At 38.9% G+C, this 19877-nt stretch overlaps 1 protein-coding gene and 1 long non-coding RNA gene across 3 annotated transcripts in view; one reads left to right on the forward strand and one right to left on the reverse strand.

The window, feature by feature from the left end:
• Positions 1–19877, forward strand: part of LOC113240192 (GATA-binding factor A-like) — a 57397-nt gene that overhangs the window by 24555 nt on the left and 12965 nt on the right. The gene's annotated exons all lie outside the window — the stretch shown is intronic.
• LOC113240193 lies at positions 457–19801 on the reverse strand. Its single transcript, XR_003311242.1, has 4 exons — positions 19766–19801; positions 15575–15730; positions 14855–14982; positions 457–683 (listed from the first exon to the last, which is right to left on the reverse strand). It is a non-coding gene; the product is annotated as an uncharacterized LOC113240193 (long non-coding RNA).

A 19877-nucleotide genomic window follows, 5' to 3' on the forward strand; every position in this document is an offset into this window, starting at 1 on the left:
AAACAGAACGCCAAGTTCTACTCACAGCATTGAATAGGTATTTAGGTGCGCCTGGAAGGTACAGTGACTGAAAGATCAGATGGACAGGTTTTAGAAGCCAGAAATGGCACGGGGCGCGGGGCGCGGGGCGCGGGCGCGGTCTCGACGCGGACGATCGATCGGGAGCAGTAAAATGCAAATGCGCGCGCGGACAGATGTCGCGCATGTCGGACAAGATGTCCAGATACCGCGCCGCTGCCGCTGTTGCACCGATGTGACGCCATTGTCACCCCAGCCCTCGCGTCCCGCACTCACTTCCAGTACTTTACGTCATCGGTGTGATGTAATCATCTCCAACGAAGGAAAGCGTGATATTTACCTACAAGTACGAGAATGTTAAATTGAAGCTTGCCATCAATTTCATCAGTAGGTACCTACTGTTCAAATTCGGCCACGCCTATGCGGGTCAAATGGATTCTCCTTCACACAATTGTAACTGACAGTTCACATAAATTGTTTAGTCATGTTCATTTTAGTTACCGTCGATCGGCGCGCGCATGATATAAACTGAACATTGACCGTTTTACGTCATAGTTAATAGTTACCACAGCGCGCATTGGCTTGACCGACGGCGGCAAAAATCTTTATCTCGGTTTAGAGCTAATAATAGCGATATTGTACTGCCATTACGCCAGAAGGATAAACTGAAAGGAAAAACAAACGATTAAGCTATTAAAATTCGAAGAGCAGTTTTCATTTTATAGCAAAACACTACACGAACCGTTTAGTGAATAACTCTCATTTTCGAGTGCGTGAAAGCGCCCTAAGAACGACTCCCACTCGCATTGATTTTACGAACGCTATTGCCATAAAAAAGCACTGAGCGTAATTTAAATGCCTCGGTCGAATAAATCTATAGGCTCGACGTGTAGGTGACTAGCTATCACGTTATGTGCCCGACGTAATTACCCAGCGGCCGTGCGCCGTGGCGGCGCGGCGGCGGCGGCGTTGCGGCGGCGCTACTGTCTGCTATAAATTTGAGTGCACATTAAAGTTTCTCTACCGCGTAGAGTCTACGTGTATACATATCGCGACGACGGATCGAAGTTCATTAATTTGGGAGGACATGTGCGGGGCGCGGGGCGCGGGCGGTGGGCCGGGCCTGCCCAGGGCGGGGCGCAGGCTTCGCCACGCGCCCGCGCACGCCCCGCCCCGCCCGCCGCTCGCTTGAACCTCTTTCGACGTTAACTTATGCGTTTCACGTCCGAGGTTGAAGCCCCATTCGCGTTTGTCTTTTGTTTATGCCCCGCACTCGGCCTAAGTGTGTGAATGTACACACGGATAGAAAACGACTGTTAATTCTATACTGAACAGGAGCAATACTTACGCCCTATTTTTTTTTGTTTATTTGGAGAAGCAAAAGTTACATATTCAATGAATGATATTTATTTATTTATTAGATGTACAAAACAGTTTACGTTCGCTCAACACTCACTTAACACATACACATAACAACATTCACAAGAGCTTAAACATTACTACTACTTAGTTCTACTCTAGAATGTAAACCTAAACATGTATCTACATACATCATGACCAATCATGAGTAAACAATTTTGTTTGAAATATAAATTGTTTGTTAATTAATATAAAATACTCAGGCATATATAAAACTGCAACCTTAAGTGAAATAGAATTACTATGACTACAACCATGAAAGAGAGAAACCATGGTGGTTGTGGTCGATTGCGAAGTCTTTTACATTAACATCAAATATATCCATCCCTAAATCATCGCCAGGGTCAGCCGTAAGGTCGTTGTAGGCCCGACACATTCTCGTCAAAGGGTTGTAAAAAGAAGTATTATTAGTATAAACATTCAATACGAATGGTCTAGGAAGGCGTCGTGGATTGCACTTGATGTTAAAATTAATATGGGACAGAAGCGTTGACGATTTAAGGCTGCCGTGAAGTAATTTATTTAAAATGTGGAAGATCCTGTACCCTACGCCTAGAATTTAAGGACCTAACCTTAAAATGTGATAACCTCTCTTCGTAACGCGACAATTTGCGACTCATGTGTGATCTGTAACTCACTATTTTGGGAGCTCTGTTCTGTACGCCTTCCAAACGTTTAGAGTGAACCTCGTAGAAAGGTGACCATACGACACAGGCACACTCAAGAGTGCTTCTAATTAAGCTATTAAACAGTGCAATAAGGGTCTTGGGGTTTTTAAATTCTTTAGTAGTTCTAGTATAGTAGATAGTATAGTAGATATATATAACAAAGGTAAGAAACAGTCTACCTATCATATATAGGTTCTGTAAACGTGTCTTATTTCCTTCGAACTAAAGAAAATATTCCTAATTTGGATTTTGCATAGCACACCTATATAGTAAATAAGAAACAGTCTACCTATCATATATAGGTTCTGTAAACGTGTCTTATTTCCTTCGAACTAAAGAAAATATTTCTAATTTGGACGTATAAAGTACCTAGGCAATGTTAGAAACTTACATTAGAAGGCATTCACTAAATCATGTACCTGCTATTAATAACACAACTTACCTTTGGTGCCGTTCCACATTTTGAAACTTCTATTTCACAAATTGTTGCGCCCGTGCGCCGTGGAACAATGCAAACATATTATTGTTGTATTTTGAGTACAACGGTTTGAAAATCAGATCACGCCACTCGGTTCGGATTGGTCGGGGTTATGGGGTGCCGCAAACGTCTCTCCCAACGGCCATAATAATCATAATTATTTGTTATTTTATAATTTATTTCATTGTGATATGTCATGGCGCTCGGCCATTCAACGACACGATTCAATAGCTACGCATTTGGTTCACAATAATTGAATAAACACAAAAAATAAACCGCCGCAAAAACCACTTTAATAGTAGGTACCTATTTCGTTAAGATAAAGTTTGTATGTAGGTACCAAGTAAGTAGTAAGTATTAAGTATAGTGAGTATTGTTTTCGCAGAACCGTTTGCGCCGTGCGGTTTACCAAACCGCAACTTTGGTGGCAAGCAATAATAGACCTACGTTTATAACTATAAGATGTAATTTAACAATATAAGTATCTAAAAACCAAAACCAAAATATAATAGGTAGAGTAAGTTAGCTAAATTGGACTACCATATCGATTTCATCAAATATTTAAAACACAAAATGTTAAAATAGGAAATGAAACTATTTTTAACCGACTTCAAAAAGCGGAGGAGGTTGTCAATTCGTCTGTACGTTTTTTTTGTATGTATGTTACGCGATAACTGTGCCATTTGTGATCCAATTTTGATGATTCTTTTTTTGTTGGAAAGAAGATACATCAGGTGTGGTCCCATTTAAATTTCAAGAAAATATTCCACCTCTAAGAGTGGCATACTAGGGGATGAATGACTTTTGAGGTCGTTTTTTTTTAACCGAAGGTTAGTTTATTCCGGATTTAAATCGCGTATATTTGTTTTTTCAAACAAACCGACATTTCGGGCCCTTTACAGGCCCCATGGTCACGGTTAACTGAGGTGGTACAGTTATCAACCAGTTACCTCTAATATTAATGCAAACCACCCTATTTTTTCACTATACTTACAAAAGTTATTAATTAAATAGCTTATTTTTAATTTTACAAAGAAACATTCCAATTTACGCTACGTTACGTTTTACAAATTATTTGGTCTGCTAGTAATTTTAATGTTTTTTATATATAACATTTGTATAAGACTGTATGTTTTTACTAAATAAATTAAAAAATAATAATATTTTATTGAATGATTTTTTATTAAGTTCAATTTATTGTTAATTAATAATAGAAATTAGAATAAATTAAAACATATGCTGCAGTCTTGTTTGTTTTCATCAGAGGAAATACTGGATCCCAAACAGGGGGTACAGAGAAACCATTTTCCCTGTTGAAATTAGGATGTTTTTTAATTTCAATGGCCTCACGCAGCATCCTGGGTAGATAACTAAAGATAAAAAAAATTTGCAAGGACCAGGGGTTTGTCAAACTCCCTTGAATGTGGAGGTTTATCTATGACGTGCTCGCAAACTGCAGACTTTTGTCCAATATAAGAGAGACCGCACTCACAGTCAACCTTGTAAACTCCTGCATCCTGAAAGGGGACGTTACATTTCACGTGTCTCAGAAACTCAGAAATCTTTCTCCGGGGCTTGAAATAGGTCTTGATAGATGCACGCCTGAGGACTCTTCCGATTTTGTCTGTAACACCTCTCACGTAAGGTAAAATGGCAGGTGTTTGCTCCACTGTTGGTGGTTTCACACGGGGCCGATTTCAATCCGGAAAAATAGTTTCATTTCCTATGTGTAACAATCGCGAAAACCTAACAACTCGATACAAAATTTTAAATATAAAAAATGTAGGTAGTTGACATCGATCAGTTTAGAAACTATCTAGTAATCACATCCAATAATAAAAATGCTTTATAGAAACAAATTCTTCCACAATATCGTTGTTTTATTTTTTTATTTTTTACGTTTTCTTAGTTTATTTAATACGGACCGGGTGGTGCGCAATATGGACTTTAATAATTTTAGTACGATTTACTCAATTTTGTTAACTCTGTTTAAGTAATTAGTCTTAAAACTTTAACAAAAATTTAAATTCGAAATTCCCTCCCTTAAATAGGCACTATTAATTTTTTTGCAATATTCGCACAATAATGAAGTACAATCCTATGCCAGCAAAATCGTCACGTGCCCATCGCTTATAAGAAGGGCACTTATCTACGTATCCATTACTTCCCACGAGTACCTAATCTCCGAAAGGAGACCATTGCAATACAAACATTTAGCGTTATCATTCTCACTTCGGTCAGGTATTGATGATAAATTAACTGAAGGAAGGAAGGATCAGCGAATAACTTTGTCTCATTCGATCGGTAGGAAACTTGAGAAACTTAATAAATATAAAATAGATAATACTAACTATAATAAAAAAAATAAGAATAGAAATAATAATAACGCACACACTCAACATAGCCCCGAACTAGGGAGAACCCTGTGTCGCGGGTGCCATGGACATAGACATAGACAACAACAAATTGCACCCAAACTCACGAAAGAAATAAATGTAGGCCATATAAATATTTCTCCCGGCCCGGGAATCGAACCTGGGACCTCTGCGTGGCAGTCCGACGTGGTAACCGTTCGGCCAAGGAGGCAGTAAATATGTTTCGCACCTGTAACTCTTGTTCAAGAAATTATTAGATGTATATAGGTACCAGTAGTCCTTATTGTATTCAGCCCTCATAATATGGACCACTAGACCATAATTGAAATCTCGCTCGCATGTTGGTCCATGATACTAACTAGTCTAAACATTTTTGGCTAAACATTTTTCAAAAGTTATAGAAAATATCGTGCGGTTACATATTACCGAAATCCAGGAAAATTGCCAACTAAATCATATTTCTAAAATATGGAGAATGAAGCATGATCACGTGTAATTAAAGTACTAATCTCACCGAAAACGTACTAAGGCATACAAAATGTGCCTGAAAATTCAAAATTGATTTGATTCTATTACAAACACAAATGTATATGATGTAGTTTCATTAAAATCGCCTCGTGGCGCCAGACCAAAGAAAGTAGCCAACTTTACTACGATAGCATCGACATCTTTCGTAATATTAATATGGTCCACATTATGTGACTAGTTCATATTTACAAAATTTACTAGAAACATTTTTTTCGGGTATTGAAGATGACGTACGAAATATTATTGGGTAGAAAACCTTTTAATGTAACTGACGGCAATGCTACACGTCGATTTGCAAACTATACACGTACGTCTTTGTATTTGTATTATATCATCAAAAGAATGTTTTTATTGGACCAACACACCAGCAGCGAAGTTTCACTAGGCGCAATGTCTGCTATAGCGCACGCGTCGTAAATCACTTCAGCATTGTCTCGGTGTGGTTTAATTAGTGAGCGAAAGAGCTTGCGCCGCCGCCATGGTCTCTGATTGTTAAACGTTTATTACCATTATGATGGACGACGTCGTCACCTCAACAGGGTCAGGGCTGCCTCAGTGTTGATATTAAAATATCATTCTTGACTAAACTCAAATATAGGTCGGTAGGTATCTTTATTTGATATGTAAACAAGTTACACTTTTTTCTAATTACAATTCTACACATTCGTGAGGCAGATTTCAATCAGAAAAATGAGTAAAAATGTCTCTAAAAATACGCAAGAGCGATAGGTAGGTATAAGTAAATAATCTTCAGATTCTGAAAAGTTTTTGTTTCACTGTTTTAAACTTCATAAATGGCAAATATTGAATATCAACCGGAATTTTATAATAGAAAAACGACTGACAAGAACAGACAGTTTATTCCTCACTGTTTTAAACTGTTATAATCACTGTTTTTCATAAAAAATGTACTACTCTTTTTAGTATAACTCATTTCTCATTTTCTTAAATGTCCTGAGACGATAGAATAATAATTTCTTTAAACTTTTCTCTCTAGACTAGATAAGTAGTACCTATATGGCGTAGATGTAAATATCGCAAGACGATGCATCAGTCCTTACATCATCGCAAAATATAACATGACTTTTGCAGCTAGCGGTAGCCGGCAAGTTTGTTACACAGATTTAAAATCAAATTACATTGACGTAGCCTTTCTGTAATTACATATATGTGACATCAGTGACGTCTAATTATGTATTAGCATATAATGACTGGATCGAGTCGTCATCACCTTATTGTAATAAAACTATTAAATAAATCGAAGTCAAAGGGTTGTATACGTGATGTAAGTAAAAGTCAGCCTTGTAGCTTTCTAAGGCTCAACTCACACTGGCGCAAAGTCGAAGCGTCGCGTTGCGTTCTGTTTTTCAACTCCCAGAAGCCGCTCGACTGCAACCTAGCGCGGCTCCATATTTGCATAACTTAAATTTATACCTTAATAATGGGAAAATAGAGATAAATATGCTATAGGCGAAAAACATGACGTGTCGCGACACTTCGACTCTGCGCCAGTGTGAGTTGGCCTTAGGCCTCTGCCAGCCCTGCTGCTGACTGCCGGCCACGCTTTGTGGCGCACAAACTACTGCGGAAGCTTGTCGCACACGAAACATGCGCTAATTAGGATTTTAGCCGTTACACCTTTTACGGCGCCATAATCGCGCCGCGATAGCGCCTTCAAGTTGCCACCGCCGTAAAACAAACCTGCAGAATATAACGACATTTTAACATCGGCTAGTAAATCATAATCTGTTAATCAATCTTTAACTGAATGCAGTTAAAGTACGTCCATTCATCGCTCTACCACAATTTGAGTGCGTTTCCTGACCTAACTTGTTCATGTGAATATGCCAAAAATTGTAACACATCATGAAGTAAACAGAACGAACAATTAGCGAGTGTTTTACGTGATCACCGTGTGGCGCGTGCGCGATACCTAATGAGCCGTGGATGGATGCCAGTTGTGACACGTGTGTAATTTGTAAGATAATGCGGCTGATATTATGCTTTAAATTTTATTTGCACATCCAGCACAGAAAAGGTCTGCGACAATAACCGCAGGGTGGTTTTTCTCGTTTGGCGGAGCAGTGCGTGTCTTGCCTATATGCGGCAGCCTGGCGGCATTTTGTCTAATTCCACAGCGGTGCTGCGCAATATTTCAGCGCTATCTGTCGCGAGGGTAACATCCCTCGTCCCTCCCCGCGTCTGCCGGCAGATGGCACTAACGTTAGACCACGCGCCGACGCACTTTTTGCCTCTATCACTTTGTTAATTATCTATTACGCACGAATCCCTTGCAGACAACGCAGATTAGATAACCGCCTGCGCCCACGCCGCCATCAACATCCATTTGCAGTGGCACCAGCCGTCTCTATACAAATATCTTCGCTAGTACCTAACTTATCTAATCCGGTGGGTGCCACAGTTCGCGAAATTGTGCAACTTCACGCCGTTAACACTCCACCGATCGTTTAGTCAGCGTTGTCAATGCACATGACGACAGTTAAGTAGTTGAGTTAGAGCTCACACTTTATCTGACGTTGCTTAAAAACTGCTTATAACAAACAGATAGGCACATAGATACTATCATAACCATATTACCTTGCGCAGATTATAACGTTACATCGAATATTAACTAATACTTAAATTTAAAACACAATTCTACTATACTACTTTTTATCCGGCCACTTGAAAGTTTGAAAGTAAAAAGTAATTTTGACGTCAATTTATTGCGGTTTATTTTTTCCATGGACCCCGTTGCTCGAAGCCGGGTTGCAATGACAGACAAAAAAGCTGGTGAAGTGGTGTGACGTTCGAACACTTGCTGCAACACGCACTCGAGTGCACCTGCGCCCGCTCAAGTGCCCCCGGGCCCCGCCGCGGCTAGGGTTGGACCGTTTTCGTACCTACAAGCTACACTGAAAAGTCATAGTCTAATTACGTTATTGTCCGTATTTCTAATGATTATCAGATAGCCGGGGACCTTAAATGTGCACATGCTAATCGCCTATCACTGCCCAGGTCGCCTATTACTAATCAGGATAGAAACATACTCACATGAAATATAAACAGTTTTGTTGGTTAAAGCAATCATTTATTTTAATTAGTTTCAATTGTTCAAGTGTTGTGAAATAATGGATAACGTTATGCAAGGTGTGTACTAATCGTCTAATATTATTTAATTCTGATCATGTAGGTAATTGTAAATAAGGGTGATGTAAAAAGAGAAACTCCTCAACCTATGTCAATAAAAATCTATGGGTAATAATTTACTATAATTTTAGAACCAAATATTAATGAATTCATAAATACAAAAAGAAATCTAAGAGTTTTTATGATATAAATAATAATTAAAAAGATATAGTAGAAATTACAATGAATGTCTGCCCTTCTCCCTTTCATGTTACGATGCCTGTGTTTGTGTTTTTTTAGTTAGAGATACACTGAAAAAATACATTTATAAGTATATTTTGATCACGACAACACATGTAGAGCGCCTATAAATAAATAAAACAAACGTAGGTACCTCATTTTACCTGTGAAAAAATCCCAATTCTTTGGACCTTAATTGGCGTTGTAAATGTGAAGAACTACAGTATTTTCTAATTTTCAAAAGCTAAGCAAAATTACTGCATTTTAAAAATATGTCTAAAAAGATCGGTATTTAAAAACGACATTTTGAAAACATGATTTTTTACACCCGTTCACTCTTAAATTGTTGTAAACGTCATAATGAATTTTCTTCGTAAATAAATAATTATTATTTTAGATATCTATTTTAAACTCTCGCCTCTCCCGACGCCTAAGAGATTAATTTTTATTATTGTTAAATTCATTATTTAAAATTACTATTATTATTATATTATTAATCCTCCTCAAAGATTAACTTCGTGGTCGAGGGACTTGCACACCAGTCTGAATAGTGCCGCCATCTTTGAGGTCCCGGGACCTCAAATGTTTGATCCCCGGCCGGGTCAACTCACTATTCTATATTTTTTCGGGTGTGGGTGTTTGTGGTCCCGTCGTTGTTTTCGATTTCCATAAGACAAGTGCTTTACGCTTACTTTGGGATCAGAGCCACGTATGTGATGTTGCCTAATACCTATTTATTTATAGATTTATTATTTTGTTAAAACTGTAATTTCTTTTTAGGTTCATCGTCAATTACTTACGAACAAAACTTGCATCTACTTGCAAAAATGGCTTAACTTTAATAATAACTTTATTGCAAAAGACACAAATATTGTCAAAGTCAAAGAATTATTTATTCCATAGGTAAAATAAATTTGCACTTGAAAACGTCACTTACGTCACAAGTTACTGCTCGTTCGCTACGCTGACTTCCCTGAGAAGAACGATGCTCTTTTCAAATAAACTTGAATACACATTGAATCAAATTTGTGTGGAATCTAGAGCCATATCGTCTTTCCATAGGTACATCTTTATCTAACACGTAGCTTCAATTCTGTAATATGACTTAAATTGAATGAGTTTAAAATAAATACAACAATAATAATAATAATAATAATAACGCTCACCCTCAAGATAGCCGCGCACTGTGTCGCGGGTGCCATGGACACACATAGACAACCACAAATTACCTCACTCAAACACAAACTCACGATAGAAATTATGTAGGCCATACAAATATTTCTCCCGGCCCGGGAATCGAACCTGGGAGCACCTGCGTTGGCAGTCCGGCAAAATATATAATGTATTTAAGTTTTGAACTTAGGAAATGATAATCTTATTATGTGCTTCGGAATCTTATTGTAAAAACGTATACAGTTCCCCATAAATAGTCGTTTACCTTAATTAAACGAACTCGTGGTACTCTAAGGTTAAAAATGTGGATATCTTCTTTCTTATTGAAATTATGTATATTTTTGGGGCATATACAATATTTTAGTAAATGTACTGTGATGGTGATGCCACAGATACCATGATATGTCATGTCATAATAACAGTCTCCTTAAACTTTTCTCTAAGAGAAACTCGAGAACCTAAACGGTACACAGAACGAATCGCTCGTTTTTGCAACACGAATGTGGTTTGTACGTCTGCCGCTTTACCCACATGAGAATCCCATAGGATACTATGGAAGTAACTAAAGTAAACTAGTCTAGCAGTAATAACACCGGTAAGCTCACGTATTCTGCGGACTGCGTATGCAGCGGAGCTTAATCTGCTGGCCAGGGACGATATATGTGGAAACCACTGAAGTTTACTATCTAAGGTCACTCCCAAGAACACTACTTTATTAACAAGGTCTAACTTTTCTGCGTTTATTTCTATGCTTGGACTAGTCGATTTTACGTTAGGTAATTGAAATTTAACACATTTTGTCTTCTTGACATTAAACAATAAATTGTTAGCATTAAACCAATAAACTACCTTAGAGAGGGTATCATTAATATGGTCATAATTAATGTCATGTCTGTCTATTTTAAAAATCAAGGATGTGTCATCAGCAAACAACACTATTTCGCAATGGTCCTTAACAAAGAATGGCAGATCATTAATATAAATCAAAAATAAGAAAGGCCTAAGTATTGAGCCCTGCGGAACACCCATTCTTACCGGAGAACCCAAAGAAGTCACACCATTTATGTCTACTTTCTGAATTCTACCGTTGAGATATGACGAGACAAGTTTTGACACCTTGCCATTTACACCGTAATGTTCCAGCTTCCTAATAAGAGTAATATGATCAACGCAATCAAATGCCTTTGAAAGGTCACAGAAAACACCAATAGCGTTCTGGGACCTTTCCCAAGCATCAAAGATGTGTTTTAGTAACGCTACCCCCGCATCGCTAGTCGATCTACCACTAGTAAACCCGTATTGTTCACTATGAAAAATATGATTCCTACCGTAAATAGGACAGTAATTGAGTCAGCATAACCTTTTCGAATATTTAACTTAAAGCTGATAAAATTGAAATGGGCCTATAGTTGCTAGGATCAACTTTCCTACCGCTTTTGAATAAGGGAATAACCTTGCTGTATTTCATTAAATCGGGAAAAATACCTTCGTCAACTCACCTATTGAAAGCCACAGCTAAATGTGGGGAAATTAGATCAATAACTGAGTCTATAACTTTAGTCGATATGCCCCAGAGATCTTCAGTTTTTTTAACATGTATTGATTTAAAAGCTTTTATGATGTCTTGTGGATTAACATGACCGAAATCAAATAAACTGCCACAAACGTTAACATTTTCCTTTAGGAGATCAATAGCAAGTAAAGGGGAGGAATTTAATGATGTAGTGTTCACAGCTATTTCCGAAAAGAACGATTCAAAAGCTTGGGCTTTATCTTTAGATTTTATAAGTTTGCTGTCTAATTCTAAAACCATATCCCTATCGTGTTGTTTAACCCTGTCTGACTCTTTATTTATTATGCTCCAAGTAGTTTTAGATTTATTTATCGATTGTCTAATTTTGTCGCTGTGAAACTTAACCTTAGCCTCTACACATACTTTTTTAAATATTTTTGAATAAATTCTAACATATTTTATGAAATTGGAATTAGTGTTATAAGTTTTCATAGCATATAGCTCATACAAACGAGAATCTCTTATGAATACCTACTGTTGCCCAGTCGTTGAATTTAGTCTCTCTTAGTACAGAAAGTTAATGTTTTCGATTTAAATATAGGTATTATCAAATTCATTTTTAATTAAACCAAATATCGTGCTATATAAAGTATTTGGAACCTCCGGTATATAGGGTAGGGATTTTAAACTATTCGTAAAATATTCGTAATGAGCAACCCAAAATACTTCGAAAATGATACCCAATTTGCGTGACCATAGGACCTGTAAAGGGCCCGAAACGTCGGTTTGTTTGAAAAAACAAATATACGCGATTTAAATCCGGAAAAATAGTTTCATTTCCTATCTGTAACAATCGCGAAAACCTAACAACTCGATAGATACCCAATTTGCCATTATTCGAAAAATCATGCCCGCCATCTTGAATCTAGAAATGAGTGCCATATTCGTAATGAGCATCCCCAAATACCTCGAAAAGGATACCCATATTGCATTTTTTGATAAATCTAGTCCGCCATCTTAGATTTACAAATAAGTGCTATATTCGTAATTAGCACCCTTAAATATGTCGAAAACGATGCCCAACTTGCCATTGTTTGAGAAATCGTGCCCGCCATCTTGCATTTAGAAATGCGACAAGTCGTGTCAGCCATCATGTATTCTGATATAAATGCCATTTCCATAAGGATTACCAAACACAAATTTTTGAAAATTCTTGGATTTAGAAATTAATGCCACATTCTCAATGAGCACTCCCAAACAACTCGAAACGTCTATATTTCTCGTTGTTGATCGACAATGTCGTAGGCACCTTCAGAATCCGTTCGTTACCTTTATTTTGTCAAAATGATCAGAATGAATATTACCAAACAGTTACAAAACTCGATTTACAAAAAATATTTGTAAATAGTTTTCGCCTTGTTTAGAGGTTTTTATGGGATTTTTACGTTTGTTTAACACTATTCTTCACACTTGTACTCAGAACCAAAAGGTATAAAGTTAGGGGGGTCAGAGTTCTTGGGGCGCACACTTCACGTATAGATATTAAAAATTACTCACAACCTGCTGTTTTTTTTTCATTTGTAGTTTTAGTTTCAAAATTGTCAATAAATTTTAGACATAAATGTTCCCATGCCTTTTTTTCCAGTCGATTAGAATAACTGGCGGAACTGACATCCCATATTGCAAGATGTTGTTCTGCATTCTTTATAAATTCTTCAACTCGATTTTCGTCTATCGTAGTTAATTTGAAAAATTAACATGTACACCTCACTAACCGTGATGCCACCGAGAGTGGCTGCAGCGCGATTATCGCGCGGCCGCCGCGCGGTTGCAGCGCTTCTAGAAATTGTATGAAAAGTGACAATCGCGCGACTGTCGCGCGGCTGCAGCGCTGCTGCAGCGCAGCTAACAGCGGCTAATTTGAACGCGCCCTTATACGAGAATTGAAACTTTACCTGCATGTAAATGCCCTGTAAGGACACATCAACTGACAAAAATCAGTGTTTAGGCCCAGTGGAAATAAAATGCTAGTGGACTGTATTAACTTATAGTATTCGCGAAAAAGGAAATTACAAATTTTAGCGACGTGTGGGACGGCAGCGACCGTTTCGTGAAGAGCGTTTGATATTTTGTTTTATAATTTTACTGGCTACGGCCCGCTCGGAGTGCGGGCAGTGTCGCTATGTCTGTCCTAGACAATCTGAATAAATTAAACAAATTGTAAGCCTATTCCATTTAAGATTATGACAGATAAGTACTTATTGCGCATTGTGTTTTGTAAATCTTTTTTTATTATTTGGCATAAATCACTTTTTATTACTTGCTATTGAAAATATTAAACAATATTGCTCGATTGTGTACAATGCGACAAAATAGATATCTAAGCACTGGAAATCAACATCAGATTTTTTTCCGTCTACCTTTTACACGAAACGGTCCGAGGTTCACCGCAAGGTACCACAGTGCTCCGCACGCGGAGCGCCATACGACATCTCACTCGCGCTGATGACGCCTCGTCGCCGGTTTACGAAACTGTTTTTTGTGGGAACTGCTGAAGCACTGCTACCCGAAAACTTGACTCGTGGACAAATATGGATATTTTGAAGTATATTTCTAAAAGAATAATAAAATCCGTGGAATCATATTCATCATAATTTAAACTAAATCTCGCGACAAACGGACTTCGAATTCACAACAGTGTCAAATGAAAAGGTTAAAGGTAACCTATGTAGGTATTACAACCTTTTCATCATTCAATGTGACAAGAACAAAATTCGTTTCAGAAGCTTCGCATACATAGACATTCCAGGGCAAACAAAGTGCGGCTAATATAATAATGGACATTGATTGATTATCGAGTGCGATACCAGATCCCATCTCATCTCATGTGATGTGCGCCGGAGTGGCGCCGCCGCCGCCGCCGCCGCTGCGGCTGACACTACGCAGAGATCTCAAGTGTTTCTAAATGCGCCCCCGCCGCCGATGCTGTTGGCCTAGGTCGGACAATGTTATTAGTACGCTCTACTTGTCTTCTAATTACATGCAAGTACTTACGCTGGGGACTTCTTACACAGTTTTCCGTAAGCATAAGAAGAATAAGAAGTTCAATAAAAAAATCAGTTAAATTCTCAAAATCCTTAAAAAAATCGCTTAAACCCTTATAAAAATAACCAGGAAATGTTGAGAAGTTAAGCCAACATTATATACATTTTAGAAAGATAACTTTTTAATAAATGCATAACCGTGTGTTGAACAGAATTTCGCGAGTCGTGACAACTGAAGTTATCGCTAGCGACAGCGTAGGTATACTTACAATGTGTTCTTCTAATGGCCGTAGGGGCGCCGCATAATTTGCCATACAACATTGTAAAGTAATTGACGCCGTGGCTAGCGGCAACGGTGACAGTAAACTCGTGGTAGAGGCACTGGCCGACCACCAAACTGAAAGTCAATTAATGCCAGTTGAAGCTGTGTCGCCGTTACCGTATCAATTTAGGACAAGGGAAACATAACATGCGGGCTATGGGAGGTATTTAGTATAAGGGGTTTCCTTTGCACTGTTTGACTCCGATGCAGCTATCTGCGTTTCTGTATGGTGAGCGAGTGCATATTGCTGCGTGGGGGTCATAAATCGCGAGCGTGCGCGAGCGCAGCGGCTGGCGCTAATGCAGCGCATAAATCCGCAGGGCTAGCGCCTGCCTGCACACCGCGCCGCGCCGACGGCCGACGCTGCCGATGTCGGTTGTGTCGCCAGCGCATATTTGAAAGCACTTTTTGGTGGAACCTATGCATAGGTACGCGGAGATCATGACAACAATACGGCAAACTCGTATTTTTTTAATCATTTTAATGTTGTCGATGAACGGTGGAAGTCACTCTGTGAGAACTTTTTCATGGCTAATTTTATTTTTAATTGCTTTACAAAAATGATGTGTAAGCTCAATAGCTACACGTGTGACAGCTTTTAATAATACTGCCGCCCACATTCCCGCATTTCACCAAAAGGTATGTGAACGGGTGTCACCAGATTTACCGTAATTTATTGCAGCGTCGTTAACGCATCACGTTGCACCGTCGCGTCGTCTGTATTCTCGATACCCACATAGTGGCATGTTATAGCACACTCTGTCATCCGAGGCGCTCAGTAATTGTAGAAGGGTGAACGCTTCTTTCTTACAGCTGTAAACACCTATTTTGTGAAATAAAATTGATTTATTTTGCGTGCGGTATATGCAAATAGACATTTTGGAACATCTGTCCTAACGTGTTGTATAAAAGCTTCGACGCCGGCGCCGTGAATGTTTTTCTCAAGCAGTGCCTAACAGGCTGCAAAAAATACAAAAAAATTATTAATTCCAAAACAAGTTTTTGGTCTAAAGACATCACGAGGAGATACGAGACAAATAAAAATGCACGTAGTGACGTCATAAATACACGATTTTACAGATTCAAGAGCACGTTGAGCTTGACACTTGAGATATAAATTCAACACAATTTATGCCGCTTGCGTTAAGCATGGTCCACATTCCAAAGTGTCTCTTGATGTGGTTTGGACTATACTTCCTTACCTCCCATTCATACATAAAAACGTAAGGTTTTAATAATACTCCGTTACCATAAATATAGACTACTACATAATTTAGTACCTATATCTCGGCGCGGCCGGCCTGCGCCTGCGTCGGCGCGGCCTAATTGCTGGCGCGCGCTATAAATCTGGCCACATGTCGATATGCACTCCGCCTTATCGACCACTTACCTCACCCTGCCCTCACAGCGCCATTCGCGCCTCACCCCCTGCATCTCTCTGCCAGCTTTTTGCACAAAACCATCAATTTTTTACTCTCGTTCACTAATATCTACAAATTGTAAAGCGGCCCCGCGCCATATGTCACGACTGTAAAAGAACACCCAACAAAAATAAACAGCTTCATTTAAAAGCGACTGCTACTTCTAATTTATAATTAGTTAAAAACAGATCGCGCGAAGGACGGGGCAAAGAGTTACGCGCATCCTCATACAGCGATTGATCTCAGAGCTCACAGAGAAGAGAGAGCCGAGGTGTTCAAAGCACCAATAACACACGAATGCGATATTATAAAAAACCTCTGCCCGTGCAGCTTCCGTTACCGTAAAGCGTTTAGGTTAGGTTAGGTTGTAGGTACAACATATCTGTAAGGACTTTTTATTTCTCTTTAGTAAGGCAGTAGAGGTCCTTATAAAGGAGTTCGTCCAGAAAACCGCCAAGCAACAATATGAACATTACTGCGTTACGGTTTTGAAAGGTAAGGGTGCTGGTAAAATTATCAGATCTTTGTGATTTAAAGCACTGAGTGGCACTACAACTGTTATATGTAGGCATGTCGCTTACCACTTAGCGAACGAATAGTTCGTCCCGTTACCTACTTGGTATTATAAAGAAAAAAACTTTGTTAAAGTTGTCTATGGCGTATCGCTTTTTGTCTGGGTGGGTACAGCAACCAAAATACTTAGTTATTATTTGTCATGCAAGGCTGCAACATTGTTGTATGACATGAGTGCTTGATTCTTTGATTCATTGAATCTAACATTTTGTCGCTTCACTCGTGGTTAAAAAATAAATTCTTGTGCGTAGCGAGGGTTTCAAGACACGAGACGCGAAACGTTGCCGCCGAGCGAACCACACATCTTTTCACCTCACTATCGCGAAGAAAATGGTAGATGAAAGAAAAACAGTTGAACTGTTAATTATAACTGATTTGTTTAAATCACTTTTAATTAACAAAATTAGTTATCGTTGTCAATTTAATATCAACAATAAGTAATAAGAATAAAATATGCCGGACGGATCTATATTACATAAACTAGGTTTTGAACCGCTGTGCTGAACGAGTGCGGTCGAACCGAGGAAGCTCGCTATATAACTTATTACTATAATGTAGGAGTTGATTTGAAAGTAGATACTTTAGTAAAAACGTTTTTATTGGTTAAGATTTGTAACAATAGATATTGTTAGATTACATAAAAATGAATGATAAACTTAAGTACCTTCTTATACTTTTCAGTGCAGTGACCTTTTGTGGTTTTTTTTTGTGGAAATTGGTTGAACTTTTTTTAAAAGTTTGTTTAATATAGCTGAAAGCTGGTAACTAAATTGTGTAGTTATGTTTTTGTGTTCTTCATGAAATCGGTAAATGAAATACTGTTTATTTTGTTTTATATGCAATAGGAATGAAGTTATTTTAATGTTTGATTAATTTACATATTATATATACCTATACAATAAAGTACGACAGATCGCGTAGTTGAACGCGTCATTATGTTTTTTTTTTTCATCGAAAGTTTAAGTTAGGTGCACCACAGTCCATCATCAAGTTCAAATTTCAAAAACCTTTGCATTGCGTTACATTTCAAAAACCACGCTAGTGTGGAAAAAAATGATTTTGCGCGCAGATTTCTAATGAGAAAGAAAGCCTTTCTGAGCTAGCGAGGTGAAAAGTAAATTATTATTCAGATTTAACTCTTTGCTGCTTAGAATAAGAATGGTTCAATTTAATAAACTAAAAAGAAACCCAAATGTCAAACTGGACGTGCTCTCGTAACAATAGATTCGAGTTAACGCTGACCATAAAAACCGATCTCAAAAGTTCGTGGAATTACATCTCGCACTCTCACACACCATCAAGAATGGTTGTTCCTGTGCCAGATGACCCATCATGCTGGGAGAGAGACGCATAAACTTGCATTAACGCTAAGCTTTTCCCAGCTCGTCAGTGGCGCCACAAGGATCCCAGATGTTGAGTCTCATACGGCTCATTGCTTGGACCTACTGCTAACAACTGATCCAGACCGATACTCTGTGGTTGTGGATGCACCATTGGGTACTTCTAACTACTATCTGGTGAAAGCTGTAACCGCATACTCCCCACTTGGTCAGGAAGAAAAAGAATGTTGCGCAGGGCAAAGTTCGAACATGTGCGCCACATTGGGACCAAACTTGCCTCTTTTCCAGCAGGCAGCAAGTCTTTTTGGTCCCTTGCCAAAGCGGTCGAATCAAACTTTAGTCTCTCTACTTTACCACCTCTGCTGAGGCCGGATGGCTCGCTGGTTCATACTGCGGAAGAGTAGGCGAATTTTTTTGCTTCACTCTTTGCAGAAAACTCGCGTCTGGATGCCGCAGGGAACCTACCACCTTCTTTACCTCATATTGGCTGCAGTCTGGTGCCAGTTCGCATACGCCAAAAAGAGGTACTCAGAACTCTGCGAAGTTTAGACGTGAATAAAGCTAGCGGGCCAGATGGGATTCCAGCAATAGTCTATTCTCCACAAAACGGAGTCCCTTTCACTTGACTCCGACTTTTCGTGATGTATCGATACCGACAGCCGACCATCTCCAGCTACTTGGAATGGACCTGTCGTCCAATCTGAACTTCGGCAGATACATTGAATCCATGGCCAAAAATGCAGCCAGGAAGCTTGGCATCCTTTCCAAGGTGAGGCGATACTTCACACCGGAGCTCCTTACGAAAGAGTTCGTCCAAGGAAGTACTGCCACCTTACCTATTTCTGGCGGCAAGCAGTAATGTCAGAATTACTGTGTTCCGGTTATGAAGGGTAAGGGTGCTGGTGAAATGACAGGCACATGAGACTTGTCAACTTAAGGTTCAGGGTGACGGGCGCAGTGGCAGTGCCCCTCAAATCTTTGCGATTTAAAGCTCTGAGTGGCACTGCAATAAATATGGGCAGGCGCGTAGCTTACCTACTATCAGGCGCACGACTTGTTCGTCCCGTCACTTGATGTTATAAAAAAAAGCTATTTTCTTCAAATTTAAATAACACCAATACTGAGGTAGTACCCTCTTTCCTACAAAAAAACATCAAAAACCTGTTAGGGCGCCGCAATTAAAAAATACACATTAATTAAAATTTGCAAATGCCGGAGTAATCGCATAACATACAAACAAAAAAATACAGTCGCATTGAGAACCTTCTTCGTTTTTTTGGAAGACTGTTGCAAATTTATTGCTACTCCTGTAGAACTAGTTCACTGGAAATGGGTTACAAAAAGAAGGCTCTATTACACTTTTTTAAATTATTGAGTATTGTTAATGGACACAATTTCAACGGGAAATAATAAGAGAGGAAATACTGAATTCCTAGATTTTTGTATTTTATACCATACATTGACATATCTGGGACGACGATAATTTACGAAAACATACAGAAAGCCCGTAATGTACCTACTTACGTAGCTAGGTAATCCGGCGGCGGCGCGTGGCGGCGTGCAATAGTGGTCTCGCCGATAGATTGCACCGAATGTAAAACAATTACTTGTGCAATACGACTCTTTGTACATACCT

Source organism: Hyposmocoma kahamanoa, unplaced genomic scaffold (assembly GCF_003589595.1).
Source record: "Hyposmocoma kahamanoa isolate Upper Pololo Valley unplaced genomic scaffold, ASM358959v1 122, whole genome shotgun sequence".
Taxonomy (NCBI): domain Eukaryota; kingdom Metazoa; phylum Arthropoda; class Insecta; order Lepidoptera; family Cosmopterigidae; genus Hyposmocoma; species Hyposmocoma kahamanoa.